The sequence below is a fragment of the Delphinus delphis genome, chromosome 17, assembly GCF_949987515.2.
Source record: "Delphinus delphis chromosome 17, mDelDel1.2, whole genome shotgun sequence".
NCBI classification, from domain to species: domain Eukaryota; kingdom Metazoa; phylum Chordata; class Mammalia; order Artiodactyla; family Delphinidae; genus Delphinus; species Delphinus delphis.
Genome location: NC_082699.1, coordinates 72,647,068 through 72,665,002, shown reverse-complemented (window position 1 = coordinate 72,665,002; position 17,935 = coordinate 72,647,068). Strand labels below are relative to the sequence as shown.

Below are 17,935 nucleotides of genomic sequence, written 5' to 3'. Positions count from 1 at the left end.
CCCATATTGAGCCAGGGACGGTGCTTTGAAAGGCGAGGAAGGACCTCTCTGCGCTCCAGGGTGAAACTGAGGCAGTCCCTACAGGCTTTTAGCTGGGGTTGGAGAGGGGAGTGGGGGCTGGGCGGGGCCCTAGGGAGCCTCTGAATCCAGGGACAGTGTTCCCAAGCCCTCTTTCCTAGGAGCCAGGTCCATCCTGGCTGGCTCTGCATTCTGACACACCCTTGCTGACATCCTATATTGCTTTCTATTTCTCCTTCTCTTCTTTGCGTCTGAGCTTCTGGAAATGAAATCCCAAATCCTAGGAGGCTTTCTCATTAAATACAGCCTTGGGAGATTGCTAGGTAAAGGTCCTGGTGCTGCGCGTCGGGTGGCTAGAGAACGTTTTGAAGGTACCACCATTTTTTAGGGTTGGGGAGTGTTGGTAGTTTTATTTCACGATCATAAAAGTAGCCATGATCACTGAAGAAAATGCTGAAAAGAGAGAAGAGTGTGAAGATAAAAAATCCTACAGAACCACTTCTCCCAGAAAGTGCCTATCTTAGTATTTTAGAGAATTTCCTTTCACTGTATGTTTTTCGGTTCCTCTATTGTTAAAACTGTCATTCTGATTCTGATACTGTTTCCTTTGTCTTTTAACAATTTAACGGTATAGCAGATGTTTTCTCCTGTTCAAATTCTGCATGAGCATTATTAAAGATGCAGACTTTTTCACGGTATAACAGATACTCGCTCGTACCATGATGCACTTAGTAATTTCCTTACGGTGGAGCGTGTTGGAGCTCTGTGGCATTTTACTATTAAAGATAACATGATGGGGCTTCCCTGGTGGCGCAGTGGTTGGGAGTCCGCCTGCCGATGCAGGGGACACGGGTTTGTGCCCCGGTCTGGGAAGATCCCACATGCTGCGGAGCGGCTGGGCCCGTGAGCCATGGCCTCTGGGCCTGCGCGTCCGGAGCCTGTGCTCCGCAACGGGAGAGGCCACAACAGTGAGAGGCCTGTGTACCACAAAAAAATAAATAAATAAAATAACATGATAAAGATAAAGAAGATGTGGTGTATATCTATATATAAAATAATGTGATATTTTATTTATTTATATAAATAAATAAATAAAAAATAATAAATATAAATATATATAACATTAATATATATATAATATATATATTATATATATATAATAATATTTATATATTATATATATAAATATTTATATATATAAATAAATAAATAACATGATAAAGATAAAGAAGATGTGGTGTGTATATATATATATACACACACACAATGGGATATTACTCGGCCATAAAAAAAGAATGAAATCTTGCCATTTACAATAATACTTAGAGGGTATTATTTAAATGAAATGAGTCAGACAGAGAAAGACAAATACTGTATGGTTTCACATATATGTGGAATCTAGAAAACAAAACAAACGAACAAATATAGCAAAACAGAAACAGAGTTATAGATACAGAGAACGAACAGGTGGCTGCCACAGGAGAAGGAGGGGAAGAGAGGAAAGAAATAGGTGAGGGAGAGTAAGAGGTAGAAACTTCCAGATGCAAAATAAATGAGTCACAGGTATGAAATACTCAGTGTGGGGAATACAGTCAGTAACGATAGAATATCTTTGCATGGTGACATATCATAACTAGACTTACTGTGGTGATCATTTGAAATATATGGAAAAAAATCACTAGGTTGTGCACCAGGAACTAACATAGTGCCGTAGGTCAATTACATTTCAAAAATAATCAAACATACAAACAAACCCATAAAAAAGCGATGAGATTTGTGGTTACCAGAGGGGAAGGTGAGGGAGGGAGAATTGGATGTAGGTGGTCAAAAGGTACAAACTTCCGGTTATAAGATAAATAAGTACTAGGGATGGAACGTACAACACGGTTAATATAATTAACTGCTGTATGTTATATATAAAAATTGTTAAGAGACTAAATCCTGAGTTCTCATCACAGAATGTTTTCTGTTTCTTTAATTTTGTATCTGCATAAGAGGATGGATGTTCACGAAACTTATAATCATTTCATGATGTATGCAAGTCAAACCATGATGCTGTACACCTTAAACTTATACAGTGCTGTATGTCAATTCCATCTCAATAAGACTGGAAGAAAAAAAAAATAACACGATGATAAACCTCTCTGGGCACAAAACTCTGTCCACACATTGAGCCATTTCCGGGAATAGATCCCTAGAAGGGGACTCCAGGGTGGAAGCTGAGTACTTGTTGAGGCTTTTGATGCCGAACATGAATGTCCTCTTGTTGGAGACTGTGGTGAGCAGAGCTGTCAGGGACGGTGCCTCTGCTGCAGGGGGCTCATGCTTCTGCTGAAAAAGGATCTGAAACCATGTGTTCCCGACTCAGAGGAAAGGTACCAGATGGACCAGACTCAGTGTCTCTTCTCGATGACTTCGAAGCAGCTCAAGTCCTCAGGAGTTAAATGAAGTTTCATCCGAAGCTGGTACGACTAGGAGCCCTAGGAGAGCAGACGTGGCAGGACACAGAAGCTTTGGTGCTGCTGGCGTAGGGGGCTGCCTCCAGCGAGACGGGGTTCCCTGCAGAGTACACAGAACCGTCCACTGCGTGTGCACACTCCCACTCTCTGCACTCTCTGCCCACGCCCCGTCCTCTATTCTCCATCCCTGGTCTCTGGACATCTGACGTGTTACGCATCTACTTCTTTGTTGATTCTCTCTTGCGCCTAAAACTTAAGCGCCCTTCATCCATTTTGTTCCCTCTTGACACATTACCTGACATTTAACAGGTGTTTAGTAAATAAATATTGAACGAATGAATGGATGAATGAATGAATGGGGGAAAATGTAAAGATCAGATCAAAGCTCCCCAGAACATGACTGTCAGAGGTAACAGGACCTGAGCACATTGATTTATTGAATTAAATATGCCTGGCATGTAATCCCGGACACTTCCCGGGTTACCCTACAAGGTGGCTCTGTTCTCAGCTCATGTATTTCCCGCCTCCTGCCTCCTTGGCCTTACAACAGAAACATTTCCCCATGTCTTTAAAAATTCTTTGTGAACCAGAATTTATCTTCCTTTAACATACATAAGAACGTTCCAAAATTTGCTTGATAGATTCCTTAACACTTCGGATAGGTGGGAGTGGAATTGCTGGGCATAGAGGATGCCTATGTGTAACTTGCCCCGGTACTGCCAGGTGGTGTCCTAGGACGGCTGCCGAGTCCACCTTCCTATCAGCAGGGCGTGAGTTCTCACCTCTGCAGCCACCCGCCGACAGTTGGCATCGCAGTGCCTGATGATTTTTGCCAAGCTAATAGGTGTCAAGTGATGTCTCATCCTGTTTTTATTGGCATTTCTCTGATTACTAATGAGGCCCCAGACCTCTGCACCGGCCCAGCCCTCAGCCTGGCCCTTCGTCCACCTCGGGCTTACTCTGTCTTCTGCATGTCCTTCAGGATTCAGGACAGACTTTTGTCCCCTCAGCAGGCGCTGCTCCCCAGTCTCTCCTCTCTGCTCCCCAGGCTGCCCTTCAGAATAGCAGACTGAGGTTGTGTTTACAAACCCAGTTCTGGAGTCTCAGATCGCTGGGATCAAAGCCTGCTCCAACACCTATAGGCTGTGCAACCTTGACCAAGGGCCTTAACCTCTCTGAGCCTCAGAGTCCTCACCTGCAAACGAGAGGTTAAGGATAGCACCTCCTGAATAAATACTTGAAATTCATCACTTTGTTATTGCTTTAGTACATATGAGTAATATCTATGCTACTGGGTTACTTAGGTCTGTTTTACCGTCTGTGTAAGCGCTATATAAGGTTGTCTACTGTATATCTCTGCCCAATTCCCTGTAGCTTGAAATCGGCCGTAATGGGAATATTTTCATATGGAAACTGACAAACCTACGCGAATCATAGTTTGATTTTTGTTTTGTTGATTGTCTAGGCTTAAGAACGTGATGGAGAAAATGTCAGTGTGGTGCGTGTTGTAGTTATATTGTGAGTAAGACAAAAGTTGAGGAAAGAAAAAAAGAATAGCACCTCCTGGGAGAGTTTTCTTGAGAAGTAGCTGAGATTATTTATGCAGAGTGTTTGACAAATAGTATGGCCGAGTTCCCGGTAGCTGCTGGGTGTGAAAGCCCGTGCCATCCTGCGTCCTCATTGTCCGTTTGCCAGACTGGCCTCCACAGCCTGGGAGGACTCGCCGTTGAGGCTGCATTTGCTGCTTTTTTTATATTTTCAGCTCCTGACGGTGCCGGGCAAATAGTAAGACCCGGAATGAATCTTGTCAGCCTCTCTGGAGGAGATTTAAGCATCAGATGGTGGGTCTAGATGCTTTTTTAAAGTCGCTTGCAACCCTGAAATTCTGTGATCAGGAACTTATCCAGGAAACAGTTCTCCTTGTGGGGTCCTTTCTCAGGTTCCTAAATGGGGCTTTATTACACACTGCAGGTAATTATAGGAGGCTGCAGTGGCCGCAGGGAGCTCCACATGGCCTGATTGATGGCCGGTAGGTGCGTTCCAGAGGCTATCATCTTTCCGCTGACCCGGGCGTCGGAATCCTAGCAGAGGCAGGGCCTCTCCCTTCAGCCAGGCAGTGGGAGGAAGCCCTGGAGGTCTCAGCCTCCAGCTGGGCAGCCCTCCACTCCCTACCCCAGGGTATGGCAGGAGCAGGAGCAGCGGAGACCTTTAGGACCTCCAGTCCAGGAGTCACAGTCCCCTAGGTTCATAGGGACCAGGTGGGTGATATGAACAGATAAAGAGACCTAGGAAGACAATAGGGAATAGTGGGGCCTGCAACAAACTAGAAAACCGACCAGGTTCTGACCAAAGGGGATGGCTGCTGCTCCGCCGTGGGGATTGGGGAATGGGAGCCCCGGGTTCCTGGCTTTCCCCCTTCTTTAGCAAAAGAAGCTTGAGGTCCAGATTTTTATGTAAAGCTTTCTGATTTTTGACAATTATAGCTAATTCAGAGTTTTGTGAATGGCTGTATGGCACAGACAGAATCGGTTTGTAAAACAGCTGTTGCCGTATCTTCTGATTTAGTACAACGTTTGACTGATTGGGAAACTGAGGTTCAGAGTTTGGGAACTTGCCAAAGGTTCCTGGGGAGGTAGTGACCCCGAGGGACGTAAAGCGAGGTCCAACATCCCAGTGGTCTCCTAACCCCACCTTTTGCCAAAGCAGGAACCAAAGCCCAGGGAAGGAAAGGGACCAGCTCCAAGTCACACAGCTGGTAATGGCAGAGTCTGGGGTAGGGCCGGGCTTCTGGGCCCTCCTCCATGGGATTGTCCAGCGACTGTGTTGCCAAAAACAACCCTGGAATGGTTTCGGTGAAAGCCTGACCAAGAGTGTGGCACAGGGCAAATTCTGACTTGTCATTCGGCAGGAAACGGTTGGCACGCAGTGGGGCACGAATGCCAGGGCGCCCCCTGCTGGCAGGAGAGCTGTTTGTGCATTTGCTGAACTAACACTTTCAGCTGTGAGGGTGCAGAGATCAGCTCTGGCCTCTTTGTAAAGGGTCTTTTCGACTGAATGCCTGGAGTCTGACTGCCCTTGAACTGGCATCCTTAGAGTCTGCCTGTGAAGTCTCAGGTGGAGTGGGGATGTCTTCTCTCGTTTCTGGTCAGACACATGGCTTAGGGAAATGAACCCGAGCTTGGAGGTGAGAGTGAATAGCAGTCCAGTTCACGATGACCCAGCTCTGACACTGGGCTGCCTGTGTTCATCACTGTGGCCCTGCCGCTGTCACAGAGCTGTTATGAGAGTGTAATCAAGTGGATGGATCTAAATTGCCAGCGAAAAGGCTAGAGAAACGTGAACTACTTTTCCCCTTCTATTCCTTCTCCCCAAAGGGTGGCATTTGAGCTGGGAAAGGAAGGAGGAGAAGGAGTCAGTACAGTCAGCAAGTGCAAAGGCCCGGAGGCAGAATGAACTTGGAGAGTTCAAGCACAGATATTGGGTTAGCAGGATGGGAACAGAGAGGGCAGGGGTGAACACGTGAGGGTGAAGCAGAGAGAGGTGGCCGAGGACTCCAGGAGTGGGTGTGGGTCTCTGGAGGGAGGGCGAGCTGCCTGCCCTTTCATGACGGGTGTTCTCCCCCAAGGTGGTGGCAAGGACCTCACTCTCTGAGACAGGCCCTGCTAGTGAGGCCAGGACTGTGGGTGGGGGAACGAGAGGTCCAGAAAATGAAGAGGACTGTGGGGAGGAAGAGGCTGGATCACCCCGAAAAACGTTAAGGAAGGGAGGGTAGGTCATCTGGGCTGTGAGGCGTGAGTAGGGTTGGCTGCATAGTGAGAGGGAGATTTTGCCAGTAGGGCTTTGGATTGGCGGAGGGGCCCGTGTGGAAATGAGCAGCGTGGCCTCCCTCTCTCTATGAAACTGTGGGCGAGCCGCAGGATTGAAGAGAAGGCCCTGAGCCCTGGACTAGAAAGGCAGGGTCTTAGCAGGCAAACCCACGTGAGGTCTGGACCCCATGTCTCCACCTAGTGCCCCAGGAATTCAGAACCTTGCCCCCGCATTCCTTCCAGCCTCGCTCACGTGCTCAGAGGTCAGGGCCCCAGGAGCGAATCTCACTGCCCGAGAATGCAGAAGCCTGAGGAGTCTCCAGGGACCCCTGTACTCATGTCGTGGTGTTGACCATCCCATGGAGGGCTCGCGGAGGAGAGGGACTCACCAGAAGGAGACTGGGCAGCAGCTGGAAGGGAGGAAAGCGACCAGGTGGCTCTTACACCTCCTGATGCTGCCCCTTCATTCCTCTCCCACAGCTCGGAGGGCGCCTCTACTCTGTGCATCGTGCTCCCAGGGTGAGGCTGAGCTAGTGCAGGCAGCGCTGGTCCACGCTGAGCGTGTGTGTGAGTCAACTGTGGGTTGCCTGGGAGTGTGCTGTGCAGGGCAGGAGGGGTCATGCAAAGAGGGAACTAGGGGTCAGGGGTCGGCATCCTTGAGATTCTGATATGTAAGAAATGGCATCTCTTTGCTGATTGAATGACTTCGGTTAGTAGTGAAGTTGAAATGTTCTTGATAGTTGATGGGTCACCTGCCTTCCTTTTGTGCTGATTTGCCTTTTATGTCCTTTCCCCTTTAAAAAAAAAAAAAAAATTAGTTCAAGGCATTTGGTCCCATAGGTCAGGGACCAAAAAAAAAAAAAAAAAGCCATCTTTTTATATAAAGGGACAGGTAGTAAACATTTTAGGCTTTGAGAGCCATACAGTCTCTGTTACAACTACTCAACTCTCTGCCCTTGGAGCACAAAAGCAGCCATCGACGATACAGAAATGAATGTGCACAATGGTGTTCCAATAAAACTTTATTTATAAAAGCAGGTGGCCAGCCTGCAGGCTGTAGTTTACCAACCCTTGCCTTAGAGAAGTTTACATTTCTTGTGTGTTCAGCCTTTTCCTTGATGTAAATATGGAGTTTTACACTAAGCGTGGACCTTCTCCATTCCAAGATAAAATGCAAAAACAAACCAAAAAAAGAAGAAAAAAGTACTCAAAAGTGGTATAAACGGGTGGTTCTGGATGAGGCATCCTGGACGTGCTGGCATCGACCTGCATCTTGGTCAGTCTTAGGTCCCCAGCAGGAGAGGTGGGCGGGGCACTGATGCAGGCAGAGGCAAAGCCAGAGCCTGGGGGCCTGGTGGGACCTCCGAGCAGGGGTGGCTGACGTGGGGACAGCGCTGTCCTCATTCTGTGCTTCTCCCTGACCTTGAAAACTGTGTTCTCAGGGGTTACTGGGCCCGTCATGTCCTGAGAGACCTGTCCAGTCCACCAGCCAGTCCTTGGCAATAGGACCCCAAGTGAGGACCCCCTACTTCCGCAGAAGCCACCAGTCCCTTCCCCACAGTCTGGACCCTTCCATGGACTGGGTTGTCAGCCTGATCTTAAAGAATCATGTGCGACTTTTATACTAAGCGAAAGGAGAGTCCTCCAGCCTTTTCTTCTGGTCCTGTTTAAGATGTCCTCATACCCAGTGCTGTGCCTAAGATACAGATTTCCTGTTAAGAATCTTAATTATTCACTTGAAAACCCAAACTGGTTTGGCAAAGGGCAAATAGGGAGATGCATTTGGTTCTCTGAATTTGAAGAGGCCAAATGGCTTTGTCTTCCTTTCCTCCCAGCTCACTTCCCACCCACCCCTGACTTGGTTAGCCTCAGGACACACTGCAGAAATGAGGCTTGGGACCTGGACTGTCCCTGAGTTGACTCATATCTGGCCTGTGACCTGGGAAAAGCCCTTCTCCTTCTGCAACTTGATGGACTTCCCTTAAGAATGGAAATGATGATATGTCACTGTCAAGGTCTGCAGCTAAGAGGAGGGGAGATACCTTAGGATAGTTTGTCACTGTTGGCGTCAGCTCCGGAGCCCGGCAATCTGGATTCTGGTACCGACTCTACCATCTACTTGCTGTGTGACCTTTGCATGAGTGACTTCACCTCTCTGTGCTGGCCTAAACATGGGGTGACAATAAGGTACCTAATACTAGGCTGTTCGGAAGATTGAATGGCTTTATCCACATAAACCGTTTGAAACAGTGCACATCCAAGTAGTTAGTGAATGTTCTGTTGTCTGTAAAGTGCCGGGCAGATAGTAGGTGCTCATTAAAGACAGTCACGCTTCTGTGTTATTAGACGCTCCAGAACAATTCCATATGTTAATCTTGCACAGGGACTGCAGATTTCATGCGTATCTACGTCTCCATACACTCTTAACGAACGTTCTAAGCCCAGATAACCTTGCTTTTCCATCCTTAGCAAGCTTCGGCTTGATGAGAATTTTCACAATGTGTTTGTCGATCTTTTAAAACCCCTGAGATGAGTATTTACTGCCAAAATGTACAAGTATATCAGAGGGATTTAATTCAGGCGTTGGATAATAAGGCTGGAGACTTAAAGAGGGAAATGACAAGGATTTCCTTTCTTTGCCCTCTATCTGCTGTGGCAACAAGCACTTCCATTTATCCCTTAAAGTCTTGTTTGAAAAGGTCAGCGGTTATTTGCGTGAATCACGCGGTGTGAGGACTCAGGAAGGACGCACTGGAGACAGGCGTCCTCAGATTTCTACTCCATGCCCTGTCCTTTCCCCATGACGGACATTTCCCCGTGTCCCCGTGCTGCTCCCAGCTGGGGTGGGCGCCCTGGGCAGAGGAGGACCTGAGTGCAGTCACGTGACTGTCAGTGCTGAAGACCGGTCACCTGTCCTCAGCGTGTGCCCAGCACGTGAGCCGCCTTCAGTCCACTCTGTCACGGTTCTCAGCACTCTTATTTTCCAGAGGAGGACACGGAAGCGCCGGATGCTTTCAGCACTGGCTGCAGGTTGCCCAGCAAGCGAGCAGCAGGAAGGACATGCAGCTGCCCCCACTCCAAAAGCCCATCCATGCTCTGCCCTGACTCATCTCTCCAGCAGGTCCTCCCCACGCCTTCCGCCGCCCCTTCATTTGATGTGAGAGGAAATGAAGGACGATGAAATATTTATCAGTCTCGTGTCTGCGGGGCGCCTTCACATGAAAGCCCAGAGAAACACTTTGGAAAGTGGAGGTGATGTTCCAAAGGCCGCTAATTGGCTTACTCACGAGTCTTAATCTCTGGTTTTGAAATATTCGACGTGAAAGACGGGCTCGGCCTGGGGAACCCCAGTGGGACTGGTGTGCCGCCGGTTTCCAAGGACAGAGCTCACCCAGAGGGGGTGACTAGGAAGGGGGTCGTGAAGAGTCTCTTGCCTTTGCTAATTTGCTGGGTGACAGGCCACTGCCCTCCCGGGGCCACATGAGCAGGCCCTGCTTCCCTCTCTGACCCCATCCTGTGAAATTATCCCTTAGCCAGTGTGCTTGCACCGCGCTGGCCTTTGGGCTGGATATGCATAGCTCGTTTCTGCTGTACCACCTTGCACGGACTCTCCCCTCCGCCTGAACTCTGGTCTCCTCGCCCCTGCCTTTGCACGGCCGACTCGTTCAGGAGCTCAGCTTGGAGTTTACCCCAGTGGCACCTTCCTTGTCATCCACTGTCACGCCACCCCCTCGACTTTGCTGCTGAAGTGTTTCCCGTGATCTGCTCTGTTGGATTTGATGCCTAACCTTCCAGAGGAGAAGGCTGTTTCCTTGTTCACCGTGGTGTCACCAGCACCCAGAACAGAGCCCAGCACATTCTGGGCCCCAGTCAGTCTTTGCTAAGTGACCGATGGCTTCTGCTGCTTGGTATAAAGCCAAGAGTCTGGACCAGACGGTGGTCGGGGAGCCTCCGTACTCTGGAAAAAGCTCTCTGAACTGGAGAGCGAGTGCTTCACTTTGAGACTTTCTCTCCCTGACGGTCACTGCTCAGACCAGCCTCATGCAGGGGGCCCAGTTCCCTCCCCGCAGAGCCCGAGGCAGGGGTTTGGTGCCTGTGGCTTCCAGAAGGTGGTGAGAGAGGCTGGACAGGGCAGGGGGAGGAGAGAGGCTGGGTAAGGAGGTATCTCAGCTGGAGTCAGCCTGACCCCACGGGACCCCGGAGCGTACAGGGCACCCACCACAGGGCTGGTTCCACGTGGAGGCAAAGGGGGTCAGCTTCGTGCAGCCCCGATTCCCTCCGTCATAGTCTGGGGGCAGCCCAGGGTGGCGGGGGCCAGAGGGGGTCACCTCTTGGGCGAGGCAGCTCCTGTCTGGCCAGGGCAGTCCTCTGGAGGAAGGGGCAGCTGCTAGCAGCCAAGAGACACAACAGCTGAGGGGTGTTAGCGGCTCAGAAAAGGCTCTCTGCACTGGGCGCCAAGAGCGGCCACTCTCCAGGGACCTGGCGGCCCCTTCCACGTAGCCTGACCCCAGCTGAGGGAATTCAAACCTGCGACCTGCCTTTCCAGGTGAGGTGTCTCTGAGGGTCACTGCGAGTAATCTGCTACCCGAGGAAAGGCCAGCAGCTCCTGGTTACCACCCCCTGCCCCTCCAGGCCACTCAGGTTTCCTGCCTGTCCTCTCGGCCAGCCCAGAGAAGAAAGCAATGGATTTTCCTTTCTTAGTGTGCCTGCTATGCGCCAGGATCTTTCTAGAAGCTTTAAGCGTATTATCTCATTTACCTCTCCCACCAACCCCACGAGGTGGGGCTTACAATGCCAGCGTCTGCAAGGTGAAAGCCACGCCTCTTGAGATAAAATACCTGCCCCGGGCCTCCCAGCTCGAGAGGGACAGTGTCAGAATCCCAGCCATGTCTTCTAGACCAAAGCCTGTGGCCTTTCCCCTCCCACACTGCCTCCATGAGCTTGGGTGGGCAGAGACGAGGCCTCCCTCTGCCTACAATCTTCTGAGGCTCCCACTTGCCCTCAGGCTAAACCTTTGGACTTGACTTCCTAGGCCTGTCTATGTTTGTCACCTTGCTTCCTGTTCATTCGCACCACTCAGTGTTGCCTGCCACTGTAGTGTGAAGGGGAAGTGGCATTTGCTCAATATCTAAATTATTAGTTCCTGTTTAGGGACCCCCTCAGCAGGCTGGACTGCACCCTTTGTATGTGCTGTCTTGCGGAATCCTCATAAGAACCCTTAGGTCAGCCCTGTTTTTCTTGCCTTACAGACAAGGAAAGGGAACTCAGCTGAAATAACTTGCTGAAAGTCTCAGAGCCAGAAATTGCAGAAGCAAGGATTGAACCCAAGCTGGTCCGGCCCCATACCCTGTGCCCTTATGTCTTAGATCAGTGCTCTTCATAGAGCTTTCCCAGTGATGGGAATGGCCCCCATCTGTCCTGTCCAGTCCCTGCTAACCATACGAGGCTATTAAGTGCTTGAAATATGGTTGTCGCAACTGAAGAACTGTATTTTACATTTTATTTCATTTTAATTAAAAATAGCCACGTGTGGCCAGTGGCTGTGAAGAACTGAAAATCTTGAGATGTTATTCTAGTTGTAAGCTAACAAATCAGCCTGTTGGGAGATGCTGGCAGAAGACGTGAGCTTCCTGGATCAGACACGAAGGACAGTATTACTCATAGCACCCACAGAAGGCAGTCTGAGCTTTCGTTTGTATCATTTGCTTGCTTCCCAAGTCCCATGGCTTTGCTTTGTAGATGAGATCCATGATCTTTTATAATGGTCTGCAAGCAAACCTACCCAACTTTATTACTAATAAAAAATAGTCTTTATTATGATACTGGATGGTAAGCAGACCTGGGCTCTGCTCCAGAGGGACACACTACCTCTATCTTCCATTCCCTCTGCATCCTTGAAAAGATAGTCCAGAACAGAAGCTGTCGTTGCTTCTGCCCCAAAGACACATAGACGTGCAGAAGACCCATGAAGAACTGCCTTTCAACAGTGACTGCTGTGCTGGGCAGTGTAACTCTAGACCACTTGCAGGGCCTCCTCTGGGATGTCCCACGTGGGTTTCATCCTTCTCTACCCTCCAGAAGCCTATACAGTTGGCTGCAGTTTCCCCATTTTGCAGATGGATAAACTGAGGCACGCTCCAGTGATGCTCCCTGAATGTTCAGATCATGGATTCTACCGATTACTCATTATCAGCTCTGCCCCCGGCCCTGTGAAGAAAAACAAAAACACAAAAGTGGGATGTTTGTCCTCCTTGCTCTCTTTCAAAACTTTACCCCACAAGACTCTGGAATTCTTTTTCTCCTCTACCTTGTCTTATTCTCCCTGTCTTTCTAGAACCAGTGCCAGGCTCACCTCTTCCCTGAAGCCCTCCCTGTCTAGCACAGCCTGTGCTCACCTTTCCTGTCTCTTCTCTAACGTACAGCATCCTGTCTCACGTACTCTGGACCAGCAGCTCTGAAGAGCGGATTCTGTACCTTCCCGCACCCGCTCTCCCCCTACTGCCAATCGCAAGGCTTGGGGGAAAGCAGACCAACAAACAAAGACCCCAAACCAGATCCAGTGCCCACCAACTCCTCCTTTATGCCCTGCGTTGAGTTCACAGTTGACCACCCCACTTCCCATTCCAGGATCCATGGAGCATGTGAATGAGATCGACTCTCCCTGAAAGACAAGGGAGATGTTTTGAAGTGACTCAGAGAAAAGCTTGTTGAGTTATGTTGAGTTTTGGTAAATCCACCCACAGAGATAGAGAAACTTGACATTTGCCTTCCGAGCCAGCGGAAGGAATGAGCCACGTTTCCTCGTAGAAGAGCAGGAGGCGGAGGAGTGACGCTCATCTCAGGAGACCAAGGTTCTATTCCAAGTTCCGAAGCTATGTGGCTGTGTGACCCTGGGGAAGACACTCCCCCTTCCCAGGTTCAGTTTCTCATCTGTGAAGTGGGACTGGAGGGGGGAGAAGAGGAGCCAGACCCTCAAAGTGCTTTCCCAGCCTTCCTTCCTGTCCAGGCTTTCTTGACTCTGGGCTGGGGAAAACCCAGCTTTGCCTTTGCGAGAACCAAGTGCCTCCCGGTTCCTCGCGCAGCCTGCTTCCTGCTGCCTTCTTGAGTGGGACCGGCCCCGTCCCCTCCTGTAGAATGCAGACTTCCACCCGATCGACATGGAGGGAGGCCTTGCTGTAAGGATGTGCTGAAAAGAGGACCACTTGATTCGAATCCAGTCCCGTCCACCTTCCGACTTAATACATCACACCACCATCCCGCTTACCAACCGTACGAGCACCTACTATGTCAGACGCTGTGCTGAGAACTTTCTATCATCTCTCACTGAGTCCCTGCAACAACTCCAGGATCGGAGTCGGGGTGGGGGGGGGTGCTGTTATTATGCCCATTTTGCAGATGAGAAAACAGAGGCTTGGAGAAGTGAAGTGGCTTATCCAAAGCCACAAAGCTGGTGAATGGCAGAGCCTGGGTTGGAAGTCTCCAGGCCACCTACTCAGTCCTTCCAAATGGAATATTTGTTGGAAGGAGTCTGGATAATTGCAAAAGGAACCGTGTATGGTGCTGCCTAACAAAGAGTCCCCGAATCTCAGTGACGTACAACACATGCTTATTTCCTGTTCACATCACAGGCAGACTGTGATCAACGAACGGCAGGGTGACTGCGGCTCAGCCGTGTTCCTTGAGTTCTCTCGGTCAGAGGCCCGGGCTGAAGGTGGTCACCGTCTAGGACACGCTGTGCTCACGCCAGAACGGAGCGAGCCACACAATCAAATTTAAACCTTCTGCTTAGAGGTGGCACACAGAGCACGTCTGCTCACACTCTATTGGCCAAAGCAAGGGACATGGCCAAACCCAGCGTCGGTGGAGCAGGGAGTTAGAGTCCCCCACGGTGAGGGGTTGGGGGCAAAGAGAGGGGAACGATGTTTGCATAATACAATTGGCCGTAAACCATTGGGCTCTGCAGCCAGATGCGTGGGTCTGACTCTGCCTCTTAGTAGTTGTGTGGCCTTCAGTGTGGTCCGTCACCTCCTTGTGCCTCAACTTCCTCATCTGCAAAATGGGGGTGACAGTTATAGCCCTGGATTAGCCTCCAAGGGCTGCCGTAACAGAGTATCATAAACCGTGTGGCTTAGATGAAAGAAATGTAATTTTTTTACACAGTTTTGGAGGCTCAGAGTCCAAGATCAAGGTGCTGCCAGGGTTGGTTTCTGGTGAGGCCTCTCTTTCTGGCCACCTTCTCATGGTGTTCTCACACAGCCTTCCTTCTGTGTGTGCACGTCTTATAAGGACACCAGTCCTGTCAGCTTAGGGTCCCACCTTTATGACCTCACTTAACCTTAATTCCCTCTCTAAAGGCCCTGTCTCCAAATTCAGTCACATTGGAGGTTAGGGCTTTAGCCTATGTATTTGGTGGGGAGATACCACTCAGTGCCTTATTCTGTAGGGCTGTTGCGAATGTGATGGGCCAGGCACTTAGGGCGTCTGGCTTGGGAGCACTGAATAGGTGCAAGGCTGCTGGGAGTACTTGGTGGTAGTTTGTCCCACGTTTGGGGTATTCCCCTGTGTAGGTATCTCTCATTCCATTTATCTTTAAATCCTTGGCCTCTGTTCCAATTCCTGGCACACACCAGGTGCTCAGAAAATATATTTTGGGGATCCTACCGTGAAGCCTGAGGCAGCTGACAGGAGCCACCCAGGGTTAGGAGGCCCTGGGCTGTGCTCCTGGCTGTGCTGCGAGCCTGCTGTGTGGACAAGTGATGGTCTCAGGCCAACCAGGATCCCTCACATTAGACAGAGTGGGTTTGTCAGCAAAATCTCAGCAGATTTCTCGTGGCCTTTGTGCTTATACCAAGGTAGTTAGGCAATGTTCAGAGCCAGGGTAGACTCAGAGAGATCCTTTTTTACGACGATGTTGTTATAAACTCCAAGGTGGCCATAATTCTCTAAACTCCCTCCCACAGATACTGCCCCCCACCAGCAAAGCACCACAATGTGACAGGGCTGGGCATGGACGGGCATCAGGAGAACTTATTCTCACTGCTTTGGGTCCGGGGAAGTTTCTGACACAGAACCACGAGCTCGGAATGACCTCTTGGGGTTCCATGGCGACACTCAAAAACCCTGTGTTCATTTCTCTTCCCTCATTCCTGTTACCTTTCCCACTTCTGGCCTTGCTCAGGAAGGACTGTGTCCGAGGATGTTTATTTAGCAGATGGCACTATTGCCTGGGGATGAAAAGGTTAAAGGACATGGGGACAGCCGGCCTTTCCAAGCCCTCTGCCTGATGTGCTCAGGCCAGCAGTGTCATGGAGAAGAGAGTACCATGTGAAAGTTCTGGGCCTCCTCCCAGCTCATTGCTAATTAATTATTGGCATGATGAATAATTCAGTGTGTGCTATCTTATCTCAGGCTCAGTTTCCTCATCTGGGAAATGGGAGCAGTGACACTTCTCATGTGATGTGCGGCATCTGGCCAAGAGCAGACGATGATGATGATGATGGTGATGATGATGAGATGATGATGATGAGGAGATGATGATGATGATGATGAGATGATGATATGGGATGATGATGATGGTGATGATGATGGTGATGATGGTGATGACAGTAATGATGATGATATAATTATGATGATGATATGGTGATGATGACATCATGGTGATGATGATGGTAGTTTGGTCCTTAGAGAGCACTTTCTCCTTGTCACTGTCTATACATTGACCTTCTTAATCTTCTCAGCAACCCTAGGAGGTAGGCAGTCTCAATGTTCCTAGTTTACAGATGAGGAAACTGAGGGTAAGTGACTCACTGAAGGAGGCACAGCCAGCAGTGACAGAGCTGGCAGTCTGGCTTCACAGCCCATGCCCCTTGCCACTGCATGTATGGCCTTGAGGCTCACCTGACGTTAATTATGGACTGTGTCTCCCGTAGCTCCCTGCATGTGGTGGGAGAAGGGAACAAGCAATACGTGCTGCTTGTTCTGGAAAGTAATTACTTTTAATTAAACTATTTGATGATTTTTAAAAATTCCTCCTTTCTGGATGTATATCCAGAGAAAATTGTAATATTTGAAAAGATACATGCACCCCAAAGTTCATAGCAGCTCTATTGGCAATACAAGACACGGAAGCAACCTAAATGTCCATCGACAGGTGAATGGATAAAGAAGATGTTATTTTTACATGTTATTTTTATACACACACACACACACACACACACACACACACACACACAGTGGAGTATTACTCAGCCATGAAAAAGAATAAAATAATGCCATTTGCAGCAACATGGATGGACTTAGAGATTATCATCACACTAAGTGAAGTAAGTTAGAAAGAGAAAGACAAATATATGATATCACTTACATGCGGAATCTAGAAAAAAAAGATACAAATGAACTTATTTGCAAAACAGAAATAGACCCACAGATCTAGAAAGCAAACTTATGGTTACCAAAAGGGAAGGGGGGAGGGATAAATTAGGAGTTTGGGATTAACATATATGCACTAATATATATAAAATAGATATCCAACAAGGACCTACTGTATAGCACAGGGGACTATACTCAGTATTTTGTAATAATCTATAAGGGAAAAGAAGCTGAAAAAGAATATGTAGATATCACTGAATCACTGTGCTGTACACCTGAAACTAACACAACACTGTAAATCAGATATACTTCAATAAAAAACCAAAAAAAAATCCTCCTTTCCTGTTGCTTCCATGGAGAGTCAGAGGCAGGTTGGGCACATCCTGGGCAGCGGCTCCCTCCTGCTGGCCGGGGCGGGTGCTATGTGATGCTGATGTCCACAGGTCATCCATTATTGACGGGCAGAGGTCAGCCAGCTCAGGTCCACGGTCGCGGGTGTGCTCAGATGAGGGGGAGAGAAAGAGGACCCGGAGGTCTTGACCATTCAGAAAGTCGTTTTCATCGCCACCCCCAGGGGCAGGAGCATTTTGCACACCTCGCAGGGGACAAGAGCTAAGACAGCATGTGGCTGAAGCAGCTGCAAGCCCGCAGGCTTATTAATAATAATAATACCATAGCATGTCGTCCTTATTGTTTACGGAGGGCCCTTCCCCTACTCCACGTTTAGGGAAAAGTGCTAAAATAGCAATGACACCTCCTAATTCTCAGATTCAAGTTCTCTCTCCCTTCGCAAATGCAAAACGCACAGCTGTTGGCTGCCAGTTAGAATATTTCTGAGTCAGACCCCCTCCCACCCCACATGTGATCTGGGACTTGCCACGAATTCAGTTGCAGGTGCCACCTGCTCCTGTCTGCCCTCTGTCCTCTGGGTAGAGAAGGGCTTCAACCCGACAGACAGGTTTCCAGCCCCTCTCGGACCCCACTGGGCTCCACCTGATGGGCCCCAGTTTCCTCCTCTGTCCTGTCAGAGGCTGGGAGGTTAAACCACATGTGAAGAATCTTAGCTCAGTGTGGGGCACACAGCGGTCTCAGGATCGGAATACGCCCTCCTCTGTCTTCTGTTTAGAGCAGGAAGCGGTCATGGTGATCAGGCGGCACGGAGATTTCATTTACAGTTTGGAGCAGAGAGCCTGCACATTCAGGTCCCCTGACTCCCCGCAGGGCTCTGTAGGTGACCGCTGTTCCCTCCCCACACCGCGGCATGCCTCTTCTCATCAGCAGTCA

At 49.4% G+C, this 17,935-nt stretch overlaps 1 protein-coding gene across 1 annotated transcript in view; it reads left to right on the top strand.

The window, feature by feature from the left end:
- Nucleotides 1–17,935, top strand: part of ST3GAL1 (ST3 beta-galactoside alpha-2,3-sialyltransferase 1) — an 87,911-nt gene that overhangs the window by 26,979 nt on the left and 42,997 nt on the right. The gene's annotated exons all lie outside the window — the stretch shown is intronic.